The sequence below is a fragment of the Anomaloglossus baeobatrachus genome, chromosome 7 (assembly GCF_048569485.1).
Source record: "Anomaloglossus baeobatrachus isolate aAnoBae1 chromosome 7, aAnoBae1.hap1, whole genome shotgun sequence".
Lineage (NCBI taxonomy): Eukaryota > Metazoa > Chordata > Amphibia > Anura > Aromobatidae > Anomaloglossus > Anomaloglossus baeobatrachus.
Genome location: NC_134359.1, coordinates 127,807,029 through 127,822,256, shown reverse-complemented (window position 1 = coordinate 127,822,256; position 15,228 = coordinate 127,807,029). Strand labels below are relative to the sequence as shown.

General features: G+C 40.6%; 1 protein-coding gene across 2 annotated transcripts in view; it reads right to left on the bottom strand.

Annotated features, from left to right (window-relative positions):
- Positions 1-15,228, bottom strand: part of PARD3B (par-3 family cell polarity regulator beta) — a 1,965,757-nt gene that overhangs the window by 599,332 nt on the left and 1,351,197 nt on the right. The window lies entirely within an intron of this gene.

Sequence of the window (15,228 nt, the reverse complement as noted above, 5' to 3'; positions counted from 1 at the left end):
TTTTGATCACATCTTTTTTACATGTAATTCTGTATGCTATATTATTAACATCTTTTGTATATTTTTAATAAACACTGCCTACTTTACAGAATAAATATATACAATTTAACATATTTTTTCCTCTTCCTCTATAAACTCCCGTGTTAAAGGGAACCTGTCAGCAGAAATTTCGCCCAAAACCTAAAAGATTCCCCCTCTGCAGCTCCTGGGCTGCATTCTAGAAAGGTCCCTGTTATTATTGTGCCCCCTGTGAGACCAAAATAAAGACTTTATAAAGTGGTACCTTTTTGTATTCAGATTCTGTAAATGTGACACGGGGGTGGGCTGCCTGATGGCCGTTAGTCTGCCTCCTGCCGCTTTAGGCCGTCCCCCATCGCTGATTTCCATAGCTGTGGACGCCGCCCAGTGCTCCACAGGTCCCCGCGCATGCCCAGTGCTCATCTCTCGTGGATGAGCACTGTGCCCAGTGTCACCGCTGGTGACGTGCGCGCAGGCTTTAGAATATGGGCGGTGCTGTGATGTTTATTACCAAGCAACCGCCCATAATCGCGGGACCGCGCTTTCCCCCTCGGTGTCCTTCGTTCTGCGCAAGCGCGGTGCTGCTGACCCCATGTCACCTCCTTCTATCTATTTCCTGCCTCAGGGCAAGATGGGAAGGAGGTGATGTGGGGTCAGCAGCACCGCACTTGCGCAGAACGAAGGACGCCGAGGGGGAAAGCGCGGTTCCGTGATTATGGGCGGTTGCTTGGTAATAAACATCACAGCACCGCCCATAATCTAAAGCCTGCGCGCACGTCACCAGCGGTGACACTGGGCACAGTGCTCATCCATGAGAGATGAGCACTGGGCATGCGCGGGGACCTGTGGAGCACTGGGCGGCGTCCAGAGCTATGGAAATCAGCGATGGGGGACGGACTAAAATGGCAGGAGGCAGACTACCGGCCATCAGGCAGCCCGCCCCCGTGTCACATTTACAGAATCTGCATACAAAAAGGTACCACTTTATAAAGTCTTTATTTTGGTCTCACAGGGGGCACAATAATAACAGGGACCTTTCTAGAATGCAGCCCAGGAGCTGCAGAGGGGGAATCTTTTAGGTTTTGGGCGAAATTTCTGCTGACAGGTTCCCTTTAAACTCATATACTACTTGTAATGGGTGTCCAATCAGCCTATATAAATGATTGATTATAGCAGCCAGTAGTTTATTTGTTATTGTGGAGTTGGCAGTGACCTTAATGAGGTATATACTGTATAATTATAGATATATATAAATATATATATATATATATCTGTCGCGGGCGGAGGAGGGGACGCTGCGCTCTCCCACTGCTCGGGTCCGGCTGCCGCTGCTGCTGCGGCCGCTGCTTCTCGGTGGCTCGAGCGATGGGCCGGATCCCGGGGACTCGAGCGGCGCTCCTCGCCCGTGAGTGAAAAGGGGTTTGGTTTTGGGGATTTATTGTCCGTGACGCCACCCACGGTTGTGGTGATTTTTGGTAACACCACCGCTGCTCTGTATGGGGATCCCGGGAGCGGTGACAGGGAGCAGCAGAGCTGTTAGTTCTTCCCTCCGTGGGTAGGGGTTGGTTGTCCCGGGGCCCAATGATGGGGTGGAGGATGAGGGATGGCAGGCCAGGTGTGGGGCCTGGTGAGGTGCAGGGTCGCAGGGGCAGCGCTGTGCCTCACGGCACGGTGGTACTCACTCAGCCTGAGGCGATGACACTGTTCTCGGTAAAACACACGGCTGGAAAGACGGTTCCCACGGACGGCTGCTGTTGCTTTTCCCCGGTAGGTAACGGTGACTGTCACTTTTCCTGCACCTATGTTCAATGTTGGTAGCGATGGATTCCCCCCGGTAACCCGCTCCCCGACTTGGATATGAGCCGGAGGAGCCCCTCTTTGCCCGTAGGCGCTGGCCCTGAGAAACTGGTGCCTTGGCGGTGGCGGTGGCGGTGTCTCTCTCATACGGTTGGACGGTTGCCTTCAATCGGGACTTAGTTGTTTGGAGACCCGGAGGTCCCCTTCACTGACGGATTTGGCAAATTCACGACAACTCCTAGCCTTGCCGGGATACGAAAGGCCCCTGCCAATGGTGCTGGCTTCTCCTTGTGTACCAGTCCGGTACCGCCGGGCCACCACCCGTCCACGGTCCTCACGGCACCTCCGATCAGCCTCCACTGCAGACGGTCACCGCCGTCTGCTAACCTTGCTGTCTCAGTCCGGGGCACACACCCGGACCAACTTCAGGCTTTCAAACTGTCACTTTTCTCTTTCACTACTTTCCCTCCTTCCTCTTTAAACTCCAAACTCTATCTCTTCTCACTTCCCTCGCTTCACTCTAACTGCCTGTGTTTTCCTGCCTCCAGGACTGTGAACTCCTTGGTGGGCGGAGACCAACCGCCTGGCTCCACCCCCTGGTGTGGACATCAGCCCCTGGGGAAGGCAACAAGGATTTCTGGTCTAGCTTTGGTGTACCTAACTGGGGTGTAGGGTGTGGTGATGTCATTACCTGTGACCCCTGGCTTGCCCAGGGCGTCACATATCCATATGTTGGAATAGATTGTATATATGCTGAGCTTCCCAATAATTCGCCTAGTGGTGAAAGCCATGACCTCATCCATCAATATGTAAATTTATCATAGGTCACCTGCACATTGTCCTGATGATTGGAGGCAGCAGAGTGCTGTTCATGACAAATTGGTTTGAACGGTGGGATATCAGTGTGATCTCCCGACCTCTCTCCATTACACCTTCTATTCTCTAATACTGTATTTGCCCCAATCCTATAATAAAGTTGCCTGTCCTGGGCCTTTATTCTGTAATAATATCCCCTGTACTTTGCTCCCATCCTGTAATAATGTCCCCCCAATCTGGTATAATGTCATCCATCCCAGTATAATGTCCCCCATCCTTTTACCTTTCTTTTTTTCTCCAGTACATTTTAAAAAGAAATAAAATATACTTACCTTCCTCTGCTTCCATGATGTACACCATCCTCCACTATATCCGGTGCAGAAGCTGGAAGCTGACTTCTGTGTTCCGGCATGGGCAGCACATAGCGTTACTGTCATGCATCACCCATCACTGGCAAACCAATGTCTGCTGCCAACCTTTGATTACAGCCATGTGTATTGCAATGCAGGAAGCCAGTGGGTGTCTGTGCTACAATACATTTCAGCTGAATGCAAATCCAGGTGAAATTAGAATCGGTGGGCGCCCCTCTCACATGGGTGCAAGTCACACCCTCTTCAACCTCATCATTATGACCCTGTTTCTGATATTGAAACAAAATGTAATAGTAAAAAAGTTAAACCTAATTTAAAATTAAATACCTAAAGGGAACCTGTCACCTAGAAAATGCTATTTAACGTCAGATGAAGGGTTTATCTGAAAGTTGTGATGAGGTTACTCACTCTGCTTGCGGTGTAAGGTAGCACACCAGAACACTTCCATTAAAACGTCCAGCCAGTTTATTGACACATACATAAACCGCACTCCTGGTACATAATACACACGGTTTTCAAGTCCTTTTCACTGGTGGTACACCTGCTCATGTTCAAATACCACTTCTCTTCAGAAGTATCCTAGTGGTGGTATCCCAGCCTCCACTTACTGATGGCAGTCACATTAAGCAAACCCTCTCTTTCCTCAGAGAATTCTTCTCAGAGGCTTCACAGAGCCTCCCACACTGACCATGTGCCAAACACCCAGTCTCCAGTTTAACAGATGAGACACACCAATGGGTGCTCGTCTCTCCAGCTATCCATAAAACCTGTCCCTGGAATGCCCTAATAGGACTCGTAGCACTACAAGTAGCAGACTTAAGAGGTAAATAGAGTTGCATTGTTTCTAGACTGCCATAGTGAAAGTATGGCTTCCTCCCAATAACCACTGCTTTCAGTTATGGAGTTGAACATGGAGCGGCTACAGTCACAGCTTACTATATTGTGCACAGCAGCTGTAAGTATGCCTCAGCACTATAATTGACAATTCATTTTTACATAGAATGTATACAGAGCAACCTGTCAATCAAAGTGCTAGACTTGTTTATAGCTGCCGCTGACAGTATAGTGTGTGGTGCTGTGAGTGGTGAATGTGTATTCTTTGCTTTTACCCATGACTGAAAGTAAGCAGCTCCTAGGACTAAATAGGTTGATTTTCTCCTAGTAACTGCACTTCCTTTAAGGTGGTAACGATTTCCGGCAACTAGCATTTTCTTAGGTAACAGGTTCCGTTAAACATAATCTTAGAATCATACATTGTTTAGCATGAAAGGGAAAAATCTATCTAGCAACCATATCATCTATGTCCAATAAAACATTGCCCATTTATCGTAAAGCTATTACACTCCATCCTACTGATTAAAACCAAATGTTTGCAATGATTTTATGAGTCCTTCATAAAACTGTTGGAGCTAAACCTCACTATTTTTTTTAACCATACCATAAGAGTTAAGCAATAACCACAAAGTGTTTGCCATATTCAGAAGAAATTCCAAAGAGATGATGTTGAAATACATATCAACTTAAGAAAGTTCATATGGATGTTTTCTAATGCTTTTGGACAGCATAAAACCGCAATGAAAGTTCTGAAAACTGAGAACACTTGAAATTATGGTGAATCTTCCTTTTTAAGTGTTCGGCTACAAAAATTACAGCAAAAAACCTCAAAAAATATCCATTGACTTACAACCTCTCAGGCTGTGACTAATAAGGTCATTTCTCCACAAAATAAACAGCAGAAAAAAAACAATTATTAGCAATAAATTGAGAAATCTCTGTGCATAAGCTTATTTATGACATTATCACCTCTCCACAGTGGCAATGTTTAAAGCAGTTATCCACTATTTTTAGATTAATGGCCAATCCTTAGGATAGGTCATCAATGTCTGATTGGCTTGGGGTCCAACACCAGGCACCCTCGCCGATGAGGATAGGCCATCAATGTTAAAATAGTGGACAATGTCTTTAAATAAACTCTCAAGTAATTGCGGTATATTTAGCTACTCAATATGCTAGCTGCCAAAGGGTTAAACAAAAAGCTTGATTTAAATTATTTTATGTGCAATTGTCAGAGATGAAAAAAATGGGAATACTACAATATAGTTGTCAAGGGGGCCTTTTCCCATATCACACAATCAAAAGAGTGAGAGGTGATTGAACAATCTAAAGAATATTTATTCCAAGCAAGTCAGAAGGTCCATCAAATAATCCACCACACACAGGGTAAAAAAGTCCGGGAACATGGATCCAGTCCAGTAAGCGAAAAATGTCCAGGTCACTCTGGGGAGCCTCAGCTTCTCCTACAGAGGATAAATTAGTCACAATCCTCCAGCAGTCCTGTTCCAGGGTAATCAGGATTTCTCAACGGCTCGTTGGGGTGCTGCCTGTAGCCGCAGCTTCTGCCCCTGAGGATGAATCTTCCTGCTTGTCTCTTTTCCTACTCAGCTAGACTGAATAATCCTCCAGGTAAGCAGAGAGTTTAGGTGGATCCCAGGCCCCCCCTCCCCTAGACTTAGGGACAAAACACCAACAAAGGCTAATTGACCTGCAAACAGGGCAATGTACACACAAGGAATACACAGAATGAACAGAGCACCATGCCTAACATGCAAATCTACACAAAATCATATACAACCCTCCATATTCCACCATCACAATAGTAATGCTTTAAGTTTAGATATCTAAAGAGGTGTAGATTTACCTTCTTAATGTGCTTTGTGTGAGCACAGATCCAGTTTCTTGTGGATTTTATGTGATGCACTTCCCTGCATATTCAGCAAAGTGACAGCTGCGGGCCAACATTTTTCTGAACCATAAAGGGCCATCAAAAGTTTTTTTTAAAAAATCCTTATACGCACCTTACCGCTCACCTCTTTGGACCCTCCACTAATAACAACCACAAGTCTTGTCCTCTCCACATCCTAAAATCCACCGAAAATCATTCTGCAATCACCAGGCCTCTCATACACGTGCCTAGGAGGTCAAAAAGCATGTCATGTTGATATGCTGTCATGACCATCAGGCCTCTTGAGCACAAACCTTCCCGGCCTCAAGAATAGAGATGAGACATGCAGTGCACTTTACTCTGAAGAAGTCAGAAGGTGAAACTGGTCAGGAGAATAATCTATGCATAGTACACTGTTAACAAGGGGGATTTAATGGCGAGTCTTTAATGCTTTAGGCCACGTGCACATGTTGAGTATTTGATCAGTATTTTACCACAGTATTGGTAACCCAAAACCAGGAGTGAGTAAAAAATGCAGAAATGGTGCTCATGTTTCCATTATACTTTAATTTTCCTTGAAAAAACAAGGTAGTAAGTTAGCTGAGCAATCTTGTAATGGTAGATAGCATTGTTCCTCTCGTATTCCATGCCCAGAGAGAGTAGGAGCTATCACATACTGACTAAGAAAGAGGAAGAAAGTCTAGGGAAGGATCCTGAACCAGAGGTATGTAAAATTAGCTTTTATTCAAAATTGTATTAAAAATCCATATGTTCAGTAATACTGGCAATAAATCTAATGCAGTCCTAGTCAAAACTATGCGTTTTGGCTAGACCATGATGAAGGCATAAATAGCCAAAATACGTAGTCTTGACTAGGACTACAGAAAATATGGATATTTAATGGAATTTTGAATAAAAGCTAATTTTTACATAGCCTTGGATGTGGATCCTTTGCTGCACTTTCTTCCTCCTTTTTACCTCTGATTGTTCCACTCCTGGTTTTGACTTACAAATACTATTTAAAAAAACTCACAAAATATCCAATGTGTGCACATGGCCTTAGTGACCTGGGAATGTTTTTCATTGTGGCGCTTTTGTTTTTTCCTCTGTTCTAAAAGCCATAACGTTTTCCCTTTTATGTCAGCAATGCCATAAAAGGAGGTCTTATTTTTTTGTGGCAAATGTGATAAAAAAAAGCCATTGATTTTCAAGTTGTTTTTTCTGGTGTCCATTAAGGTAGTAAATATTCACCTCACCTGGCAATTACAATTACAGCCAAACCAAACATGTTCAGGTTTTTTTTTTATTTTACTGGTGAAAAAATATTCTATAATTTCTAAAAAGAGAAAAAATGTGTTTGGGTCGCCAGTTTCTGAGACCGATAGCTTTTTTCATTTTTCTATCAAGGGAGCTTTTGGAGGACTTGGTTTTTGAATCCAGAGTCACTTTTTTAAGGATACCCTTTTGGGGCATGTATTGAATATTGATTGGTTTTTATTAACTTTTTTTTTGGGGGGGTGAAAGAGTAGACAACAGGGGAGTGCTGTGACCAATCAATGGTAATTCTGGCATTGAAATTTATTTTTCTTTTTACTATTAAACATATGGTTTAAATATGTTTTATATTTTGACACATCAGACATTTTTAGACACAAAGATGTATATGTATACTTTTTATATTCTTTGTTTTTCAATGGAGAAATGTAGGTGATTTACACTTTTAGATATTTTATATGTATATTTACATTTTGTTTTATTTTACTTTTATTTTTTTTTAGTCCTTCAGGGGACTAGAACCTGCATGTTTGATCACTACTAATATGTAATTCAGTATCACAGTATTTTAGCAAATAACAAAATCATGGCTCTGCTGTGGACCACAACCTAGGCTGAAATTCACAGAAGGACTAGAGAGCAGTTATTGGGCCCTTCAACAGAAACCCAGCTAATATCGAGACCCATCTATTCCCCAAGATGTGATCACAGGTGGCCAATGGTGCCAGTAATGATGTCATCTAAATTCCATTGACAGAGATTGACAGCAGCATTAAAATTGTTAAACTGCAGCAATCAGAGCAAGCTTTCATTGCTCCAGTTGCTGGTTATGTAATACAGCCAGAATCTAGTTGGTATGAAGTAAGCTCAGTTACTGAGCCGTCTATATCCTTTGCTTTGCAGCTCATGATGAAAATACAGTATGTCATAGGTCAAACCAGGTGAAAAAGATACATAACTAGTAAATATATTCCAAAACTAGGGATGGACCTTCAAGCTAACTTTACACACATTTGACCTTTTGTGTCTCCAATATTTCTCCTCACACAGCAGCAGGTAACTGATGCTTGTTGATATTTTAATGCACTTTGAGATGGAAGGAAGTTTGAACTCAGCAGGCTTCCATAGTAGTGGATCCAGTCATTTATTTTGCTAAAGACAATGATTCATCAAGATTGGCAATTTTCTCACTAGATGAGGGGGCGTGGTGGAGTCAAAGATTCCTGATTCATGAAGAGGTGCATGCCCCTTCATGAATCTGAAGGATATGACAAGCGGTGAGCACCTTTGAGTAACACACCATATGGAACACCATAGCTCACCCTGAATTAGACTATCTGTGGTGTCATCCCCCTGTCCATACCAGATCCATCCATTTTGGTAGAGCTGAGAGAAATTGACATAATGCCAAAAATCACAAAATGTTTACGCAACTCCGAGTTGCGCCAAAATTTTACGACTTTTGAAACCAATCTGGGGCCAGAATTCTGAAGTTATTTTTACTCTTTTATTGACGATCTTTTGTTTGTTCTGAGAGCAGGCAGTAGTAGTGACAAAAGGCATGACATGTGACATGTTTGTGCACAATACTGTGATATTGCTGATACATCCATCATATTGCTATTATGTTCTTTTAATGGTCTGCTGCTACTCTGGGTGGTACGCATACAGTAGTTGTGGCAGAGTGGTGCTGCACATCTGTGTTCTATGTTGTGATTTTGCCAGTACCCTCAATCATAGGTTTTTCAAGCTTCATTTTATTATATTACTCTACGAAATAACATAGTTTTAGAATTTAATTACAATACTAAACTTCTCATTTACATTATTCTTAAAACAGTTGTTTGACACCTTATAATGGGAATTTTTAGGCATAAGTGGCAACTACCAGTTTTAAAGTGTAGAGATTCATCTCTCTGTCAGTATACCATGGGTATGGGGGACAAAGTGTCACAATGACTTTGGGAGAAAGGGGAACCAGGGCCCTTAAGCTGTCCTTCAAGCTAGGGGGCCCTATGCTATCTCTATTCTCAGGGATATCCCTAATGATGGGGATGCTTGAACCCGTAATAATGTATCCTTCCTTAACCTGCTCCTGACCAGTCCTGGACTGTTTCCCCCTCCGCACAGGGAGGGACATGGAAGGAGTGTAATGAAAGTCACAGATATAGACAGATCAGGGAAAAACCAAAACGCTGTCACACAGCACGCACACACATATGTAAAGACAATAAGAGATTCAGGAGGAAACACAAGAGAAGGAAGGTATAAAACAACAGAGGTAAACTTCCACAACTGCAACAAGCAAATATCAAAATTTTTACCAGAGAATCTGGGACACCACACCTCACAGACCAAATAGAAGCTGGCATGGGTAGAAGATTTCATCCACCTTAACTAGACAGTAAGCAGATGTGATTGGCCTCCCTACCACATGTGATCAAAGGAGCCTAACAAGCAATCTAGCAGAGATTAACTCCCGCCAGCCTACCTATAAATCAGCGCACAGCAGATCTACGTCTGAGTTTCCCTGTCTTGATCCCAGACACCAAAGAAACCATTGTGCGGCATGTAGTAATCTGCACTGTGAACAGAGCCTGACATTGCCATGACAGTCAGCAAAACTCCGTGTGACACAAAGTTGGAGTTTTCTGTTCTCCCAATGGAATTTTCAAGATAATAGGAACTGGCATGATTAGCAAACTTTGTCTTACATTTCATCTTTACGCAGCAAGACAGTGCCGGTCCATTCTACAACAAAGGAAAACAGCAGAGATACACGGTTCAGATTTTCCATGACCTCCCTGCACCTCAGTGTTTGCAATCTTGTAGATATAAAGGGTAGCCATTCTAACAAACAAAGACAGCTGGAGAATAAATGATGTATGGTGACTATACATTAGAATGTATAACTAGTGCAATTAATCCCTTAATGTTCCATGATGCATATATCCATCATGGAGGGGGTCAGGGTGTCTCTAGAGCACTCATGAGCTCTGCTACATAGCCGGCATTGGCCTGTAGCAGCAGTGTCTGTAGCTGAGCTCTGATTGCAGCTTTTTATTATTTAGATTTCTTACAGTGGCGTATAAATAGAGCAGTTGGTGTGCTGTTTCCCATCGGCCTCCTGCAATGTAATCTTGGTGAACTGATGGGTTACCATGAAAGCCGAGGGTCTGCTAAAGTCTGCAGAGATACCATCTTGGTTCATCTACGTAGATCAGCCCCAGACAGAGCATATACTATAAGCGATTGAGGAATCTCACGTTCAAGTCCCCTAAGGGACTACCATAAGGAGAAAAAGAATAAAAATGTCAAATTTGCACCTTTTGGTCACCACACCTTACTGAAAAAAACGGACTAAAAAGTGGTCAAAACAGAGTGTTTACCCCATCAATTTATATAATTAGACCCTTTACCTTGCTACATAAAAAACCCTCATACAGAACCATCAATCAAAAAAATAAAATATTATTGGTCTCAGAAAATTGTGATATAAACAAGAATTTTTTAAAAACATTTTTACTATAGAAATAAAAAAACCTCTATGCAAGTTTGTTATTGTGGTAATCATACTGACCTGTAGGAACTCGAACCCCAATTATTTTTACTATAAAATTAAGGACATAAAAACAAAACTCAACTTTATTTTTTTTTCTTGTTTTTCAGTACATAATATTGTAAAATGAACAGTCTCTTTCAGAACTAGAAGTAGAACTCGTTCCACAAAAAAAAAGTCATCCTGTGGTTATTTCGACAGAAATAAACAAAAAGTTATGCCTCTTGGAAGAATGGTAGGAACAATTAAAACTGATGTTAAAATATCACCTGATCCTTAAGGCTTTGAGGCCATGATAAGTTGTTGAAACGTTTTTGAAGCTGCGTATTTTCACTGCATCAAAAACGCAGCGTTACAGTTAAAGTAAAGTAGATGAGATTTAAAGAAATATTTTTATGTACTATAAACTGACCTGCGGTGCATGTTTCAAATCCACAAAATGTTAATTTTTCTTGCGGGTACACCAAATTTTATGTGTCCAATTTCTTTTCATTGACTTGCATTAGATGAAAAAAAAAATGAAAGTATGAAACACACATGTGTTTTTAGTGTGTTTCAACTGTGGAAATGCATCAATAACACATATAATCCACACATATGTAATCAAAGTTTTGTCAAAGCCAAATACCACAAAGTATCAAAAGCAAAGAAGCTTTGTTTAAAACATTACATTACCAAAGAGAGACAAAAAAATGCAGCACCAGAAACACAAATAACCTACATGACATAAATAAGTGCAACAATATTATTCTGCCTCACAGTAGCTTTGACAACCGCTGAGAAAGCTAGGGCGAAACACGTGTCGGGGTGAAGGGAAGCCGACCAGTCTACTCTATTCTCTCTTATGTCTATATATGTTAGCCATCAGCTGCACTGGTAGTATGATAAAAAATATCTAATGATTGACCAACAGATACACTATAATGCGGCTAAATAGACTTAATATGCTACTTTGTTAGGCGCTCCTTCTTTTTACCAGTTGTGGGATTACTGTGTATATGTATTGATCTATTTACAGTATGTATTTGTATGACATTACTAAGTAATTTCTAATATATAGACACTTTTCTTGACTTACCATACTGATCCCTGCCCCTAATTTGAATTTTCTGAAGCACTTTTTTTACTATTCTAATTTTGTTTTTAACCATGTATAAATAAAACATTAGTTTTTACTTTTGGCTATGTCACTTCGTTTACATCAATCAGTACCTTGATTGATTTAAGGGGTATATATTACATAATAGGTGCAGAAATTCTGCAACATCAAAAACTCCCCAAAAGATCATTGTAGAAACTTAGCCTTAAAGGAGAGTTGTTTTTTTTATATAACTTTGTAAAGCAAAGGAAATGTTTCTGAATGTGCCTATACATTTTTAGCTGGTGCCCTAATTTATGGGTTATATTCTATAGCTTCTTATTGTTTGACAGACGAAAAAAAACAACAATTGATTGGCTGTAAAATATTTGTATTATTTTATTAATCCACAAGTAGATTTGTCCTTGGATAATCATAAAAAAGAGACAAAACTTTAATGTTAATATTATGGTAAAGGTGCATCTACTTAGTAAAAAAAAAGAATGTAAGAGGGAAAAGCATAATACTTCTTAAGACAATTAAACCTTCATCACTATCATCACTAGCGCCTCTGTTATGGTCACTGGCTCGAGATTATTTCTGAAATGACTGGCTTTGCTGGCAGCTTGAGTCAAGCGTTGAATTGATGTAGTAGAAGTATGTTGAAGCATGTAAGTAGAAGTATGAGCCAGGTGCGTGGGTATAAGAAGAGATAACCAGTATATGTCGACAGTGTCCATATCCATCCATGTTTTCAGTAAGAATCTGCAGCTTATCAGGCACAGCTTTCATCATATTAATTACTTGTTCTAAAACAAAGCAGACCTGTCTTATTTTTCACTTGTATTCTTGTTCCAGATTCTGTCCAGAACACCATCCCTTGTTTTAATGAATCATTCCATCTTTCTGCCTATTGAGATTTAACTGCACCAGTGGAGGGGCGCTTATTGCACCCAGCAGCAGATACCCAAGATGAGCACATTACTTGCGCAGGAGGAATCGTGCTAAAGACACATCACTCACATAATGACGGTGGCATTTCTTGTGCTGGGGGCTTCAAGGAGCAGCTATGAATCCTAAGTGTTTTTCTTCTTTTCCAACCGATAAATTGATGAGCTTATAATTAGGCCCATACATATGGTAATTTATTGCATTACATTCATCATTCCAGAAGAATCATGTATCATTTTAATAGTATTCAGTAATATTCTGTCTATTTATTACAGTTAGGCTAATATTCAACAAAGAGTGAGCGGGAATATAGGTGTGCGCTCTATGTACAACCTGCTCTAGTGCCCTGAATTGCCCTATCCACTTCACCTTAGAGTGGCCCATATATTTCATAGTATGGATTACATACTGTAAGTGCTGAAAATTCTTATCCATATCCATGTCTACGGTTGAAGGTTTTTCAATTGCATATTCCTGCTGGAAATCTTCCACCACATACCGCAATGTCTCGGTCACATATTGATATCTGGTCACTTTACAGGCAGGTAAAATTACATTTTTCTACAATTAAACCTACCCTAGATGACATAATTTGTGACTTTGTGCATTTCATTGAAACTATCTGTTAAATACTCGATACATATCAGCATTAGGGATGTTTATCAGTAAAAATGTACTTGTAGACTGTGGTATTGAACAACATTCAACTATTATTAAATGAGTTATGTCTCTGAAAGTACATTTATCATATATCCAAAAGATACATGATGTGAATATATCAATGTTGGGGGTCCTATGTTGAGACTGCAACCAGTCACTAGACCAGTAGTCCTAAGGGGTTTAACTGAAGCAGTGATTGAGCATCCATCTTGCCGCTTCATTTACAGTCTATGGAACTGATGCACTTAAGCCTGTTTTTGTGTTCCCTAGGGGCCCCAGTGTTGCTCCTACTTTAGTAGCACATCCACGTTATAGGTACTTTCTGACATTTTCTACAGTAGAGTTGGGCAAATTTCTTCCAGTCACATTGAATTCTACATAAATTTTACAAAAATCTGTTTTCTTCAGAATATGGCTTTTACGTGAATCCGTGAAACCATGGACGTAAGCTTGCTTAGTTTAAGCATTCCTCAGCAGTAAGAAAGGCACCATGGACCATACAGGAACAGTGAAGGTGAGCAGTAGGTTGTGTAAGGATTTTTTTTCTACATTTTACATTTATTATGCCCTCTGATTTTCCAGATCGCAGAACATAATATAGAACATTCCATTTGTAGAGAAAAATTTGCTGTACATCAAAATTCCTGGTAAAATTTACACTACTTGGTGAATTTAAATATCGTCAGATTCATTCAACTCCACTCTTCAGTATATAACTGTAATACATAGTTATTTGTATGTATGAGGCTATCAGTTACAAACAGAAAGACCATTTTTCTAGAACCTCCACCTTTTGCAAGGAGTTCTGCATAAAGATTGGATGCTTATTGCATGTTTTACTCTGGGATCAGCACAAACTATAAATCCATAGCTGAGTATATATAGAATGCTGAATTGCTACACAAGTCAAGACAAAACCAAAGTGTGCTCACTGAAATGAACTTATAGATTGGTCTCAGAGAACTCCCTAAATCATCTTCTTTCACTAAATTCCAAGGCCAGAGAAACCAAAGAGGTTATCGGTGAAACACAACCACTTTTCCAAATTGAAGTTATCGCGGATATCAACAGAAAGCTTGAGGTACAGCGACTCTGTCCATTTGTGGGCTGTACATTTCCCTGAATAGCTTATGATGTCATACATGAATGGTCGAGAGTGGCTCTCCGTTATGGATCATGGAGAAGGAGCTGGGCATATCATCCAAGACAAATTGTACATAGAGAAAATTCCACTAAAAAATATGTTTGGGAATTAAAGTTTATATTGTTCTCTTTATGACAAAAATAATAATTTTACTTGTAACCAGACTGTATTGTAGAAATCCCCTCTGAGAGCATAGAGAGACGCTTGTAAGATCCTTCATGTTAAAGAGATAAAAAAAATTCTCATCTTTGACGATACTCCCTGCTTTGCTGTAATTAGATATATGAGTAGCATTTCTTGAAACAGGAATCTGCTCAATGATCCAGCAGCTTAGGTAATGTATTCTCAAACTTGTAGTTACTGAGCCTAATCGCTAGTAATCAGAGGCAAATGAAAAATAGAGTCATCGATCAGGCTCATCCCGATATCTCTGTGCAATGAATCTAAGGGTACCCATTCTAAATACCTGCACACATCACTGATGATTACATTGAAAAAAAGATAGCGTACAAAGAAGCTATTAAAGCAGAGCATCATAAATCTAACCCTGCTTCAGTGTGAAAAATATGTTTTGAGCATTAGAGGCAACTCATAGTCTGCAAGGAAGCAGTGCTGAAGAACAAGCACACCATTTTATTTCTTTTTTTCCCCATTTATTTATTTCATTCTATCTAGTCTACAAAAAGAACATCTCATAGTAGACTGGGCTCATGTAAGTACCGATATAGTGGAGCTGGCAGGTTTACAGTTAGTGTATATTTTGAGCTATGCATTTTTCAGCATCCTGTTATAAGTGTATACATTTTCCAACGTAGCGGAGTTGGCGGTGTAAGCGAT